This window comes from Schistocerca cancellata, chromosome 10, assembly GCF_023864275.1.
Source record: "Schistocerca cancellata isolate TAMUIC-IGC-003103 chromosome 10, iqSchCanc2.1, whole genome shotgun sequence".
NCBI classification, from domain to species: Eukaryota; Metazoa; Arthropoda; class Insecta; order Orthoptera; family Acrididae; genus Schistocerca; species Schistocerca cancellata.
Genome location: NC_064635.1, coordinates 180876502 through 180888546, shown reverse-complemented (window position 1 = coordinate 180888546; position 12045 = coordinate 180876502).

Sequence of the window (12045 nt, the reverse complement as noted above, 5' to 3'; positions counted from 1 at the left end):
TAAGCAATGCGCCACCTCGCTCAGTGATCTGCCGTTGTTTACTGATAATGTTGTGGTGTACGGTAAGGTATCGAAGTTGCAATGTTACTTATAATCCGTCTTGATTGCAAAATTTTTATTCGTATGACCGGTTTCGGTTCATCTAGAACAGGGCTTAACAACTGGCCGGTTTTGAGCGCGAGTACTCGCGTCTGCTCAGGCACGTGCTCGCGAGCAGGTGCAAGGTCGCGGAGTAGTGGGGGGGAATGCGCGCGCACGTTTAAATGGGATCTCGCGTTCTTAGCAGATTTAACTAGCCATCTGAATGCTTTGAACATTTTACTACAAGGTAAAGATCTGCTAATTACTCATTTCATAGATCGAATACGAGATTTTAAAATGAAATTGACACTTAGGGTGAGTCAGCTGGAAACAGGAAACCTAGCTCATTTTACTAAATTATCATCCATGCAAGATGTTCAGAAAGACTGCGAACGTTATTCACATAGTTTAGTTGATCAGCGCTTTCAAGATCTGACAGCACTAGACAGTGATTTTGATCTGTTCTCTCCATATTCAGCGAACATTTAAGAGATTCGTCCTGAGCTACAGCAAGAAATTATTGACCTGCAGTGTGACAGATAATACAGAGACAAATTTCAGAACAAGAAAAACATTTTGGAATTCTACAGACACTTCCCTCAGGATAGATTTCCCCGTTTGCACAAACTGGCGGCTACAATAATATCAATGTTCGGTTGCACGTATGTTTGTGAACAACTGTTCTCTGCAATGAAATGTAACAAGACGCGCCTGAGAATCGCATTGTCTGATCGAAATTTAAACTGCACGCTGCGCCTAAAATGCACAAGAACAATTACTCCGAACATAGACGCAATTGTAAAGGGCAAAAAGTACAAGATAACCGAGAATCCCACACTTCAGTGACACCTTTTATTGTGTAACAGTTCACAAATTAATGCGAATGTAGAGGCATACACTAAGCTAATAAAATTATGTGGCATGTGTACATTCTCCTTTATTTGTTTCATTTGTCGCAGTAATAAATCGTGAGTGATATCCCTGCAGGTGGCCGCGGATTTACATTGACTGGCGGCAGCTGTTGTGTGCCCCACGTGACTTTCCCCACTCTCCGCTCTGGTCCGGTAGCGTGCTCGCGCTGCTCCGTGCTCGCGCCTTGCTGCTCACAGCTTGCTCCGCGAGCACGTATGTTGTGAAGCCCTGATCTAGAACCATCTTCAGATCTGTAAGGATAATGATGCTAATTTACTATTTCACGAATGCAAATCTTTTTCATCCTACCTAATCAACATCAAATGTACCAGGACGTACCTGATACTTCGGTTACAGGAGTAACCGGTCCAAATCCAGCAACTTTCACATGCTGCGTCGCATAAAATTGGTTGGCAGAATGCACGTCATTTATATTAATTATAACACTATTACCGACAGGTGGCGTCTGGTACATTTGTTACATTACATATGCACATACTGTATTCAATAGATTTTTGTCGTTAACTTTTACCTCAAGGTTAAAATCTGTACTTATCAAAATTAAAAAAAAACACAGTAAAATTATCTTTTTTAAACGACCTAAAATCATAGGGCGATTCCTATATCTACGGCGCTGGTGTAGACTTTTTCCTCCACGGTCTGCTTTCGTGGTTCCCGCCATTTCGGTGTTGTACCGCTATCCGCTCAGTTGCCTGCTGCCCATCGCCGTGGGTAAGAGGGCCGCACAGGGGGGCCCCGTCATCGACGCCAGGCGCTGCAAGCATCTTCCAGCTTCTCCACCGCGCACCATCTCTCATCCCTCCGCCTGGACCTCCACACGCAACAGTTGTCATCTTAGTAAGTCGTCATAAATACTAAAACAGGCGTTATGCTTGAACTCGCTTTGCTCGTTGAGGATTAAATCCGGATCTTTCTTTTTGTGGGTGAATATCTCAATTTCTTCCAAAATGTTATGTTCCTTATGAGCTCTATGCAGGATGTCTAAATTTTGTTCAATGTTCGTGACTGAGTCCTTTGAAGCAGCCATATGCGCCCCAAACGCTGTTTTGTTTTGAGAGTAGGTGTGCTCCCTGAATCTGGTCTCAACCAGTCTGCCCTATATATTGTTTACAGCAGTCATCACATTTGATCTTATTTACATCTGAATCCTGAAATTTGTTCCTGCTATTACATATTTTGTGTTGGAGCTTCAATTTTAGCGTGTTATTTGTTCGGAACCCTATTTTAACGTCGGATTTACGAAAGCATCTTTCAATCTTATCTGTAATTCTTCCACTGTAAGTGAGTGCTACATATTTTTTCTTGTTGTTCCTCTTAACTGCGGCCGGCCGGAGTGGCCGCGTGGTTTTAGGTGCTACAGTCTGGAGCCGAGCGACCGCTACGGTCGCAGGTTCGAATCCTGCCTAGGGCTTGGATGTGTGTGATGTCCTTAGGTTAGTTAGGTTTAATTAGTTCTAAGTTCTAGGGGACTGATAACCTCAGAAGTTAAGTCGCATAGAGCTCACAGTCATTTTCTTATCTGCGACTTGACTTCCTTCTATTTGTCTCATTTGACTCTTCTTTATCTTATTATAAATATTCATCACCTGCTTACACGTATATCCATCCGCTACGGCCACGTGTTTTAAAATACTTAGCTCCTTTTCTACTTCCTGTTGGCTAAGTGGCGATCTCAGTAGCCTGTATACTATCGAAGCAAAATATGCCCATTTCTCTCCGTGAGTGACAAGGGCGCTCATTGATAACTAAATCTGTACATGTAGGTTTTCTGAATATTATAAATTCAGCTATGCTCTAAATGAGGAAAAGATGTGAGTTAATGCGAATGAGTAGGAAGAAAGAACCTGTAATGTTCGAATACAGTATTACTAGCGTCCTGCTTGACACAGCCAGGTCATTTAAATATCGATATGAAATGGAGCAAACATGTGATCGACCGGGGTGGCCGAGCGGTTCTAGGCGCTACAGTCTGGAACCGCGCTACCGCTACGGTCGCAGGTTCGAATCCTGCCTCGAGCATGGATCTGTGTGATGTCCTTAGGTTAGTTAGGTTTAAGTAGTTCTAAGTTCTAGGGGACTGATGACCTTAGAAGTTAAGTCCCATAGTGCTCAGAGCCAACGAACATCTGAGAATTCAGCTACGGAAGGTGAATGACGGACTTTAGTTTATTGGGAGAAGTTTAGGAAAGAGCGGTTCATTTGTAAAGGAGACCTCATATAGGACGCTTGTGCGACCTATTGTTGAGTACGGCTCGAGTGTGTGGGATCTGAACCAGATCGGATTGAAGGAAGACGTCGAAGCAATTCAGAGGCGGGCTGCCAGATTTGTTACCGGTGGGTTCGAACAACACGTAAGTGTTATGGAGATACTTCGGGAACTCCAATGGGAATGCGTGGGTGGAAGGCGACGTTCTTTTCGAGAAATACCACTGAGAAAATTTAGAGAGCCGGCATTTGAAGCTGACTGCAGAACGATTCTACTGCTGATAATACACATTGCGCGTAAGGGCAAGAGATATTAGGGCATGAAGATAGTCGTTTTTCCCTCGCTCTATTTGCGAGTGGAACTGGAAAGGAAATTAATATAGTGGTACAGGTACAGGTACTCTCTACCAGGCACCGTGCGATGGCTTGCGGAGTATGAGCGGTATATTTGAAACGGCAATAAAAACTAAACGAGCAGCGATAGAAATACACCGTTTGTTGCAATATGCTTGGGACAACAGTACATTTTCAGGCAGACAAACTTTCGAAATTACAGTAGTTACAATTTTCAACAACAGATGGCGCTGCGGTCTGGGAAACTCTATAGTACGATATTTTCCACATATCCACCATGCGTAGCAATAATATGGCGTAGTCTCTGAATGAAATTACCCGAAACCTTTGACAACGTGTCTGGCGGAATGGCTTCACATGCAGATGAGATGTACTGCTTCAGCTGTTCAATTGTTTCTGGATTCTGGCGGTACACCTGGTCTTTCAAGTGTCCCCACAGAAAGAAGTCACAGGGGTTCATGTCTGGCGAATATGGAGGCCAATCCACGCCGCCTCCTGTATGTTTCGGATAGCCCAAAGCAATCACACGATCATCGAAATATTCATTCAGGAAATTAAAGACGTCGGCCGTGCGATGTGGCCGGGCACCATCTTGCATAAACCACGAGGTGTTCGCAGTGTCGTCTAAGGCAGTTTGTACCGCCACAAATTCACGAAGAATGTCCAGATAGCGTGATGCAGTAATCGTTTCGGATCTGAAAAATGGGCCAATGATTCCTTTGGAAGAAATGGCGGCCCAGACCAGTACTTTTTGAGGATGCAGGGACGATGGGACTGCAACATGGGGCTTTTCGGTTCCCCATACGCGCCAGTTCTGTTTATTGACGAAGCCGTCCAGGTAAAAATAAGCTTCGTCAGTAAACCAAATGCTGCCCACATGCATATCGCCGTCATCAATCCTGTGCACTATATCGTTAGCGAATGTCTCTCGTGCAGCAATGGTAGCGGCGCTGAGGGGTTGCTGCGTTTGAATTTTGTATGGATAGAGGTGTAAACTCTGGTGCATGAGACGATACGTGGACGTTGGCGTCATTTGGACCGCAGCTGCAACACGTCGAACGGAAACCCGAGGCCGCTGTCGGATCACCTGCTGCACTAGCTGCGTGTTGCCCTCTGTGGTTGCCGTACGCGGTCGCCCTACCTTTCCAGCACGTTCATCCGTCACGTTCCCAGTCCGTTGAAATTTTTCAAACAGATCCTTTATTGTATCGCTTTTCGGTCCTTTGGTTACATTAAACCTCAGTTGAAAACTTCGTCTTGTTGCAACAGCACTGTGTTCTAGGCGGTGGAATTCCAACACTAGAAAAATCCTCTGTTCTAAGGAATAAATCATGTTGTCTACAGCACACTTGCACGTTGTGAACAGCACACGCTTACAGCAGAAAGACGACGTACAGAATAGCGCACCCACAGACTGCGTTGTCTTCTATATCTTTCACATCACTTGCAGCACCATCTGTTGTTGAAAATTGTAACTACTGTAATTTCGAAAGTTTGTCCGCCTGAAAATGTACTGTTGTCCCAAGCATATTGCAACAAACGGTGTATTTCTATCGCTGCTCGTTTGGTTTTTATTGCCAATATACTGGTCATTTTTGAAACACCCTGTATATAGATGTAGATTATTGGTGAGGCTCAATATGAGCTCGAATCTCTTTAATTTTACCTTCATTTTTTGTCGCGACATAACCATAGGAGGTAGTCATGTGTTGGCTGACTCTTACAGGAACGTACGCTCTCGGAATGTGAACAGCAAACACAAGGTGACCCACAACGCCTCTCTTGGTGTCTACCAATAGAGGCTGCTGAGCATCTGTGTGATGCTTTAGCCCTTACCAGATGAAACTGTAGCGAAACGCGCTTCTCATCTTACGATCTCCTCCATAAATCCTATCTCGAGTCGATACCAGACCGACTAGCAATATCCGAGTGTTTGCCGAAAGACAGCTTTGTTCTCTTTGATGGTCCACGCTTCTTGAGAATTCTTCAAGCGAATCTCCGTGTGGCATCTGCCTTACCAGCGCTTGGGCTTGTGTGGTCGTTTAACTCGTCCCGGGGTGTACGCAGTTTAATGGATGTGACTGCTTCCAGTGATTTCTGTGTAACGATGTATTCATACGATAAGGTGTCTTTCAACTTATTCGTGCACAACACGTTACATATGTCTACGCTGAGAGTCAACTGCCAATTCCTGCAGCAATCGTCCATCCTTCTATGGTCTACCTGCATTTCACTACCATTTCCTGCTCTGTGACTTCTCTGTATACAACTCCGCCGTTGATAAACAAACTCATAGTTTCCGACGACACCCACTAGGTCAATTATATCGGCCTACACATATCAAGAAAAGTTTTGCGTCATCTCGGTTCCGAGAATTCCGGGAACTGTACAGAAAATTGGAATAGAGATCAACATAAACATCTTTCCCGCTCTTTTTATTGCTCATGAAAACCACGCATTGCACATTGTACCACCATACAGCGAGACGTTCAGAGGTAGCCGTCCAGATTGCTGTACGCACAGGCACCACTAATATCTAGTAGCACGTCCTGTTGTCCCACTCCTCAAGGGCGATTCGGCGTAGATCCCTCAGAATGGTTGATGGGTCACGTCGTCCGTAAACAGCCCTTTTCAAACTACTCCAGGCATCTTCAATAGGGTTCATGTCTGGAGAACATGCTGGCCACTCAAGTCGAGCGATGTCGTTATCCTGAAGGAAATTCATAAGCTGCGCACGATGGGGGAGCGAATGGTCGTCCGTGAAGACGAATGCCTCGCCAATATGCTGCCGATATGGTTGCGCTATCGGTCGGAGGATGGCTTCACGTATCGTACAGCCGTTACGGCGCCTTCCATGACCACCAGCAGCGTACGTCGGCCCCACATAATGCCACCCCAAAAGAGCAAGAAACATCCACCTTGCTCCACTCTCTTGACTGTGTGTCTATGGCGTTCAGCCTGACTGGGTTGCCTCCAAACACGTCTCCGACGATTGTCTGGTTGAAGGCATATGCGACACTCATCGGTGAAGAGAACATAATACCAATCCCGGGCGGTCTATTTCACGTGGTATTGGGCCCATCTGTACTGCGCTGCATGGTGTCGTGGGGGCAAAGATGGACCTCACCATGGACGCCGGGAATGAAGTTGCGCATCATGCAGCCTATTGCGCACAGTGAGTCGTAACACGACGTCCTGTGGCTGCACGAAAAGCATTATTCAACACGGTGGCGTTGGTGTCAGGGTTGCTCCGAGCCATAATCCGTAGGTAACGGTCATCCACTGCCAGCAGTAGCACTTGGGCGGCCTGAGCGAGGCAGGACACCGACAGTTCCTGTCTGTCTGTATCTCCTGCATGTCCGAACATCGTTTTGGTTCACTCCGAGACACCTGGACACTTCCCTTGTTGAGAGCCCTTCCTGGCACAAAGTAATAATGCGGACGCGACTGAACCGCGGTATCGACCGTCTAGTCATAGTTGAACTACAGACAACACGAGCTGTGTACATATTTCCTGGTGGAATAACTGGAACTGATTGGCTGTCTGACTCCCTCCGTTTAATACGCGCTGTTCATGCATGGTTGTTTACATCTCTGGGCGGGTTTAGTGACCTCTCTATGTCTGTGATACAATATCCACAGTCAATGTCTATCTTGAGGAGATCTGGGATCGGGGTGATGCAAAACGTTTCTTTGATGTGTGTATATTGTGAAACGTGATGAGTTTATTACGGCTTGGATTGTCGAAACTACTTTTCTCTCTGAAGATTTCTGGACATAAAGAATGACATTCTGTGTTCTGTTTGGTAGGAACTCTTCTGTCCTATCAGACAGTTGGTTTGATATTCCCTACGGTCATATTTTGTCCACCAGGCGACAATCTGGAAGGTTATCGAATGCCATATGGAAGTTGTAAGAGGACCGAGCAGATGTAACTTCGATGTATTGCTCACGCGCTGCCTGCGCTATGCAAGGTATAAGAGAATCTCAGACCATAGAGCAGTGTTGACTGCAGTAGGAACTGTGTAGCAGTAGGAGTAAGTTGTTGCTAGCGAGCAGTCTGGTCTGGTCTGGTGTATCGTGTTGGCTGGGCCGGTCGTGGTGCAGCGATGCCGGAGGAGCATTATTGTATAAGGTAAAAAGCAGCCTCGCGCATATGTGGTATTGTTATCTCAAATCCCATGTAAATGTTTTAAAAATCTCCTAATAATAATCTTTCTCATAAAAAGCAACTTTTAACAACCACTCATTTCAATTTAAAGAATTTACTAATTTCTCCAATGCATGATCATTCCGATTGTTGCAAAAGAAAAATCAGTTGCTTCCTTTCATAAATGACAAATCTATCGGGCAGCATTCCACAGGGCTGTGCCAGAAAAATTTATTGTAAGAGCAGATATATATGCGTTATCCGGCGACTTCTTTGAGGTAAGAATTTTTCTTTTTTTTTATTCAGAATGATCTTTCAGGGCCATGACGCAGCACTGCTGACGTCCAAAATTTACCGGGTTAAACTCACAGTCAATTATTAAAAAGTTATAAGTGAGCGACAATTTAATTGAGAGGTTAGTTACATTGTATTATTACCAGGTTACTGAATTTTTTTTTGGTTGGGACGTTACACTGAATGTGAACGACATTATTATAATTTTTTACTGTTGAGAAGTTTAGGAATTTTACTTTTTTGAGGCTACACTAAAATGTGAACATAATTCTTATATATTCATAATATTTTTTTATTTTTGTGGGGAGGTTACAAAGGCAAGGAACCTGGAATCAACCTGGACGCTAATATCCATTCCAGTGGCATACTTAACTCTGCCGCAATTTCATTCAGTTTGTCTCTCCGTCAGGGAATTTACAAGAGTTGTGGAAACCATACTCGGTGCTATCGATAACGTTTCTACAGACACATTGAGATAAGGAAGCCATAGTGTAAATTGCATTGATTGGCAGTTTCGTCGGTTCTTGTCAGAATTTTTATAAATTGCTAATGAAACACGGGCATTACTGGTGTAATTTTCTGCAGTATTTATAATTTATTACGCGAATCGGTTTTTGGCTGTTACGCCATCACCAGGTACAAAGAATAAGTGTGTTGGATGACAGATTTATAACTGTTGAAATTTGTCCGTAGTACATTAGTTAACGTGTTACACATTTTAACGTGTTATTCATTTTAATCTTACATTGCACTTACACTGAATTACTCTCTCTAGTTTTATTCCTAATTCGAATATTAACATTTTTCATCTCTGGGAAAGGAAAACAAATTGGAAATTTGTGGTAAGGTCTTATGGGACCAAACTGCTATGGTCATCGGTCCCTAAGCTTATTCACTACTTAAGCTAACTTATGCTAAGGACAACCCACACACCCATACCCGAGAGAGGACTCGAACCTCCGACAGGAGGAGCCGCGCGGACCGTGACATGACGCCTCAGACCGCGCGGATCTGGAAGGCATATACTCTATAGATGGAGTAGTTTCAAAGCTTCGATCCTACAAAATTTCACTGCACCACATACGTACCTGATAACGTAGCCGAAACCCGGTTAGTGAAACAAATTATAAATACAGGGTGATTCAAAAAGAATACCACAACTTTAGGAATTTAAAACTCTGCAACGACAAAAGGCAGAGCTAAGCACTATCTGTTGGCGAATTAAGGGAGCTATAAAGTTTCATTTAGTTGTACATTTGTTCGCTTGAGGCGCTGTTGAGTAGGCGTCAGCGTCAGTTGATGCTAAGATGGCGACCGCTCAACAGAAAGCTTTTTGTGTTATTGAGTACGGCAGAAGTGAATCGACGACAGTTGTTCAGCGTGCATTTCGAACGAAGTATGGTGTTAAACCTCCTGATAGGTGGTGTATTAAACGTTGGTATAAACAGTTTACAGAGAATGGGTGTTTGTGCAAAGGGAAAAGTTCTGGACGGCCGAGAACGAGTGATGAAAATGTAGCACGCATCCAGCAAGCATTTGTTCGCAGCCCAGGAAAATCGACTCGCAGAGCTAGCAGAGAGCTGCAAATTCCACAATCAACTGTGTGGAGAGTCCTACGAAAAAGGTTAGTTATGAAACCTTATCGTCTGAAATTGGTTCAAGCACTGTCTGCAGCTGATAAGATTAAAAGAATCGATTTCTGTGATTTTATCCTTGCTCAAATGGAAACAGATGAATCTTTCGTTTCAAAGATTGTGTTTAGTGATGAAGCAATTTCCACACTAACGGGAAAGTCAACCGTCACAATGTCTGTATATGGGGCACTGAGAATCCGCGGGAAACAACTCAGTATGAACGTGACTCGCCTAAGGTGAACGTTTTCTGTGCCATTTCAGCCAATAAAGTTTTTGGTCCCTTTTTCTTCGAAGGTGCTACTGTAACTGGACTACAGTATCTGGAGATGTTAGAGAATTGGCTGTTCCCTCAGCTCGAACAAGAAGCACAACAATTCATATTTCAGCAGGATGGAGCGCCACCACATTGGCACTTATCTGTCCGTAACTACCTGAACGTCAACTACCCGAGGCGATGGATCGGCCGCCAGGCAGCCCGTGACAGAGCACTTCATCACTGGCCTCCAAGAAGCCCTGATCTTACTCCCTGCGATTTTTTCTTATGGGGGTATGTTAAGGATATGGTGTTTCGGCCACCTCTCCCAGCCACCATTGATGATTTGAAACGAGAAATAACAGCAGCTATCCAAACTGTTACGCCTGATATGCTACAGAGAGTGTGGAACGAGTTGGAGTATCGGGTTGATATTGCTCGAGTGTCTGGAGGGGGCCATATTGAACATCTCTGAACTTGTTTTTGAGTGAAAAAAACCTTTTTAAATACTCTTTGTAATGATGTATAACAGAAGGTTATATTATGTTTCTTTCATTAAATACACATTTTTAAAGTTGTGGTATTCTTTTTGAATCACCCTGTATTGTAGAATATTACACCAGTGTTGTGTGTGCTACATTCTTAATGTATAGTGTAAATATTTGTAGTTAAATTATTGGCCTAATAAATGAAAAAGAACTGAGATATTTTCGCGTAATACAGACTGCATGTTTGTACACAAAATACTTGTCTTGACATGAAAATATAATGTATTCTATAAAATAGTTTACAGTCCCCCACACCAGCCTAAAAAAAGAAATGTTAATAGACGAGATGAATTACCCCTGTGGTGCAGTTGTCCATTGCAGGGGAAAGCTGGTAATGTCGCTTCTTTGCCGTTTTTAATCAGTGCCCTCCAATGGTCATCCCCTGCTACAGCTGTGCCTGGGTGGGTTTGCAGCCTCCGAACTGATTAAAACGCCAAAGAAGGGACATTAACAGCTGTTCACTGCACAACAAGGTTAATTTGAACTCGTGGTTCACTCTTTGTTGGTCGCCAGGCGCTGATTAACTGCGACTGCAGATAAGCATAACAGAACTACATGATATTGTGGCGTTCGGAATACTGCTTGAAACAGCCTGGTAAACCGCTCGTATGTGGCGGTGTCGAAGAGAGAGAGAGAGCCAGAGAGAGAGAGAGAGAGAGAGAGAGAGAGTGAGAGAGAGAGTACAGGCACATTGTCCAGAGGACAAGCGATATATCGCTGAGAATGCCGCCCACCATTATAACGCTGGATAGTGTGCAACGTATCGAGCACCATCCCTAGCGTTGCAACAACACGCATGTAAATTATCGCGAACTGAATGGAAAAATTAATTTTATGTCCTGATTGGGGATGGTGTGAACAGCGATGTAACAGTATCGTATGTAGCGACGAGCCCCAAAGTCAACACTGTTAATTCCCTCGTTCAGATGTCGCTTTGCCAGCGCCAACTCCCATCTTTAGGGTGTTGCATTTATCTGATGACCACACGGACAGCACAGTACTCGGAGGGCAGCGAGGGTTCCGTTGCTAGGCGAACCAGATGCTTTGTCGCCCGTCTACTACCGCAGTACTAAAGGTAAAACATACGCCAAAAATGTTTCTACTCACCCGTGTCATGCAAGAAGATGCTGGAACTGCGTGTCATTGTTTTCCACGCATTTCTAAAGTCTGCTCAAGAAATTATTCAACACAAGATGTAATTCTCTTTGTGAAATTGTATTAATTGAATCGCCGATAATATGCTTGAGTTCCTGTACAGAGTGCAGATTTTTTTGTGTACACTTTATTCCTCCCCACAAATGGAAATCGCACAGGGCTAAATCCGGACCTTGAACGGGACAGATATTGTTGCTAACGACTCTGTCATTGAAAACATCATGAATTACACGAAATGCATTCGCCATTGCGAATGTGGGCAACCATCAGCTGTATAATGGAGTGAAAACAATTGTAACCTCCCCGTATAAATAAAAAATACAAAATAATGATGTGTAACCTTCCCGAACAGAAAATAAAAATAAAAATCATTAAATTTGGATAATTAAATTAGGGCGTATGAAAACTGATAAATTTTAACTGATGAAAAACTAATAA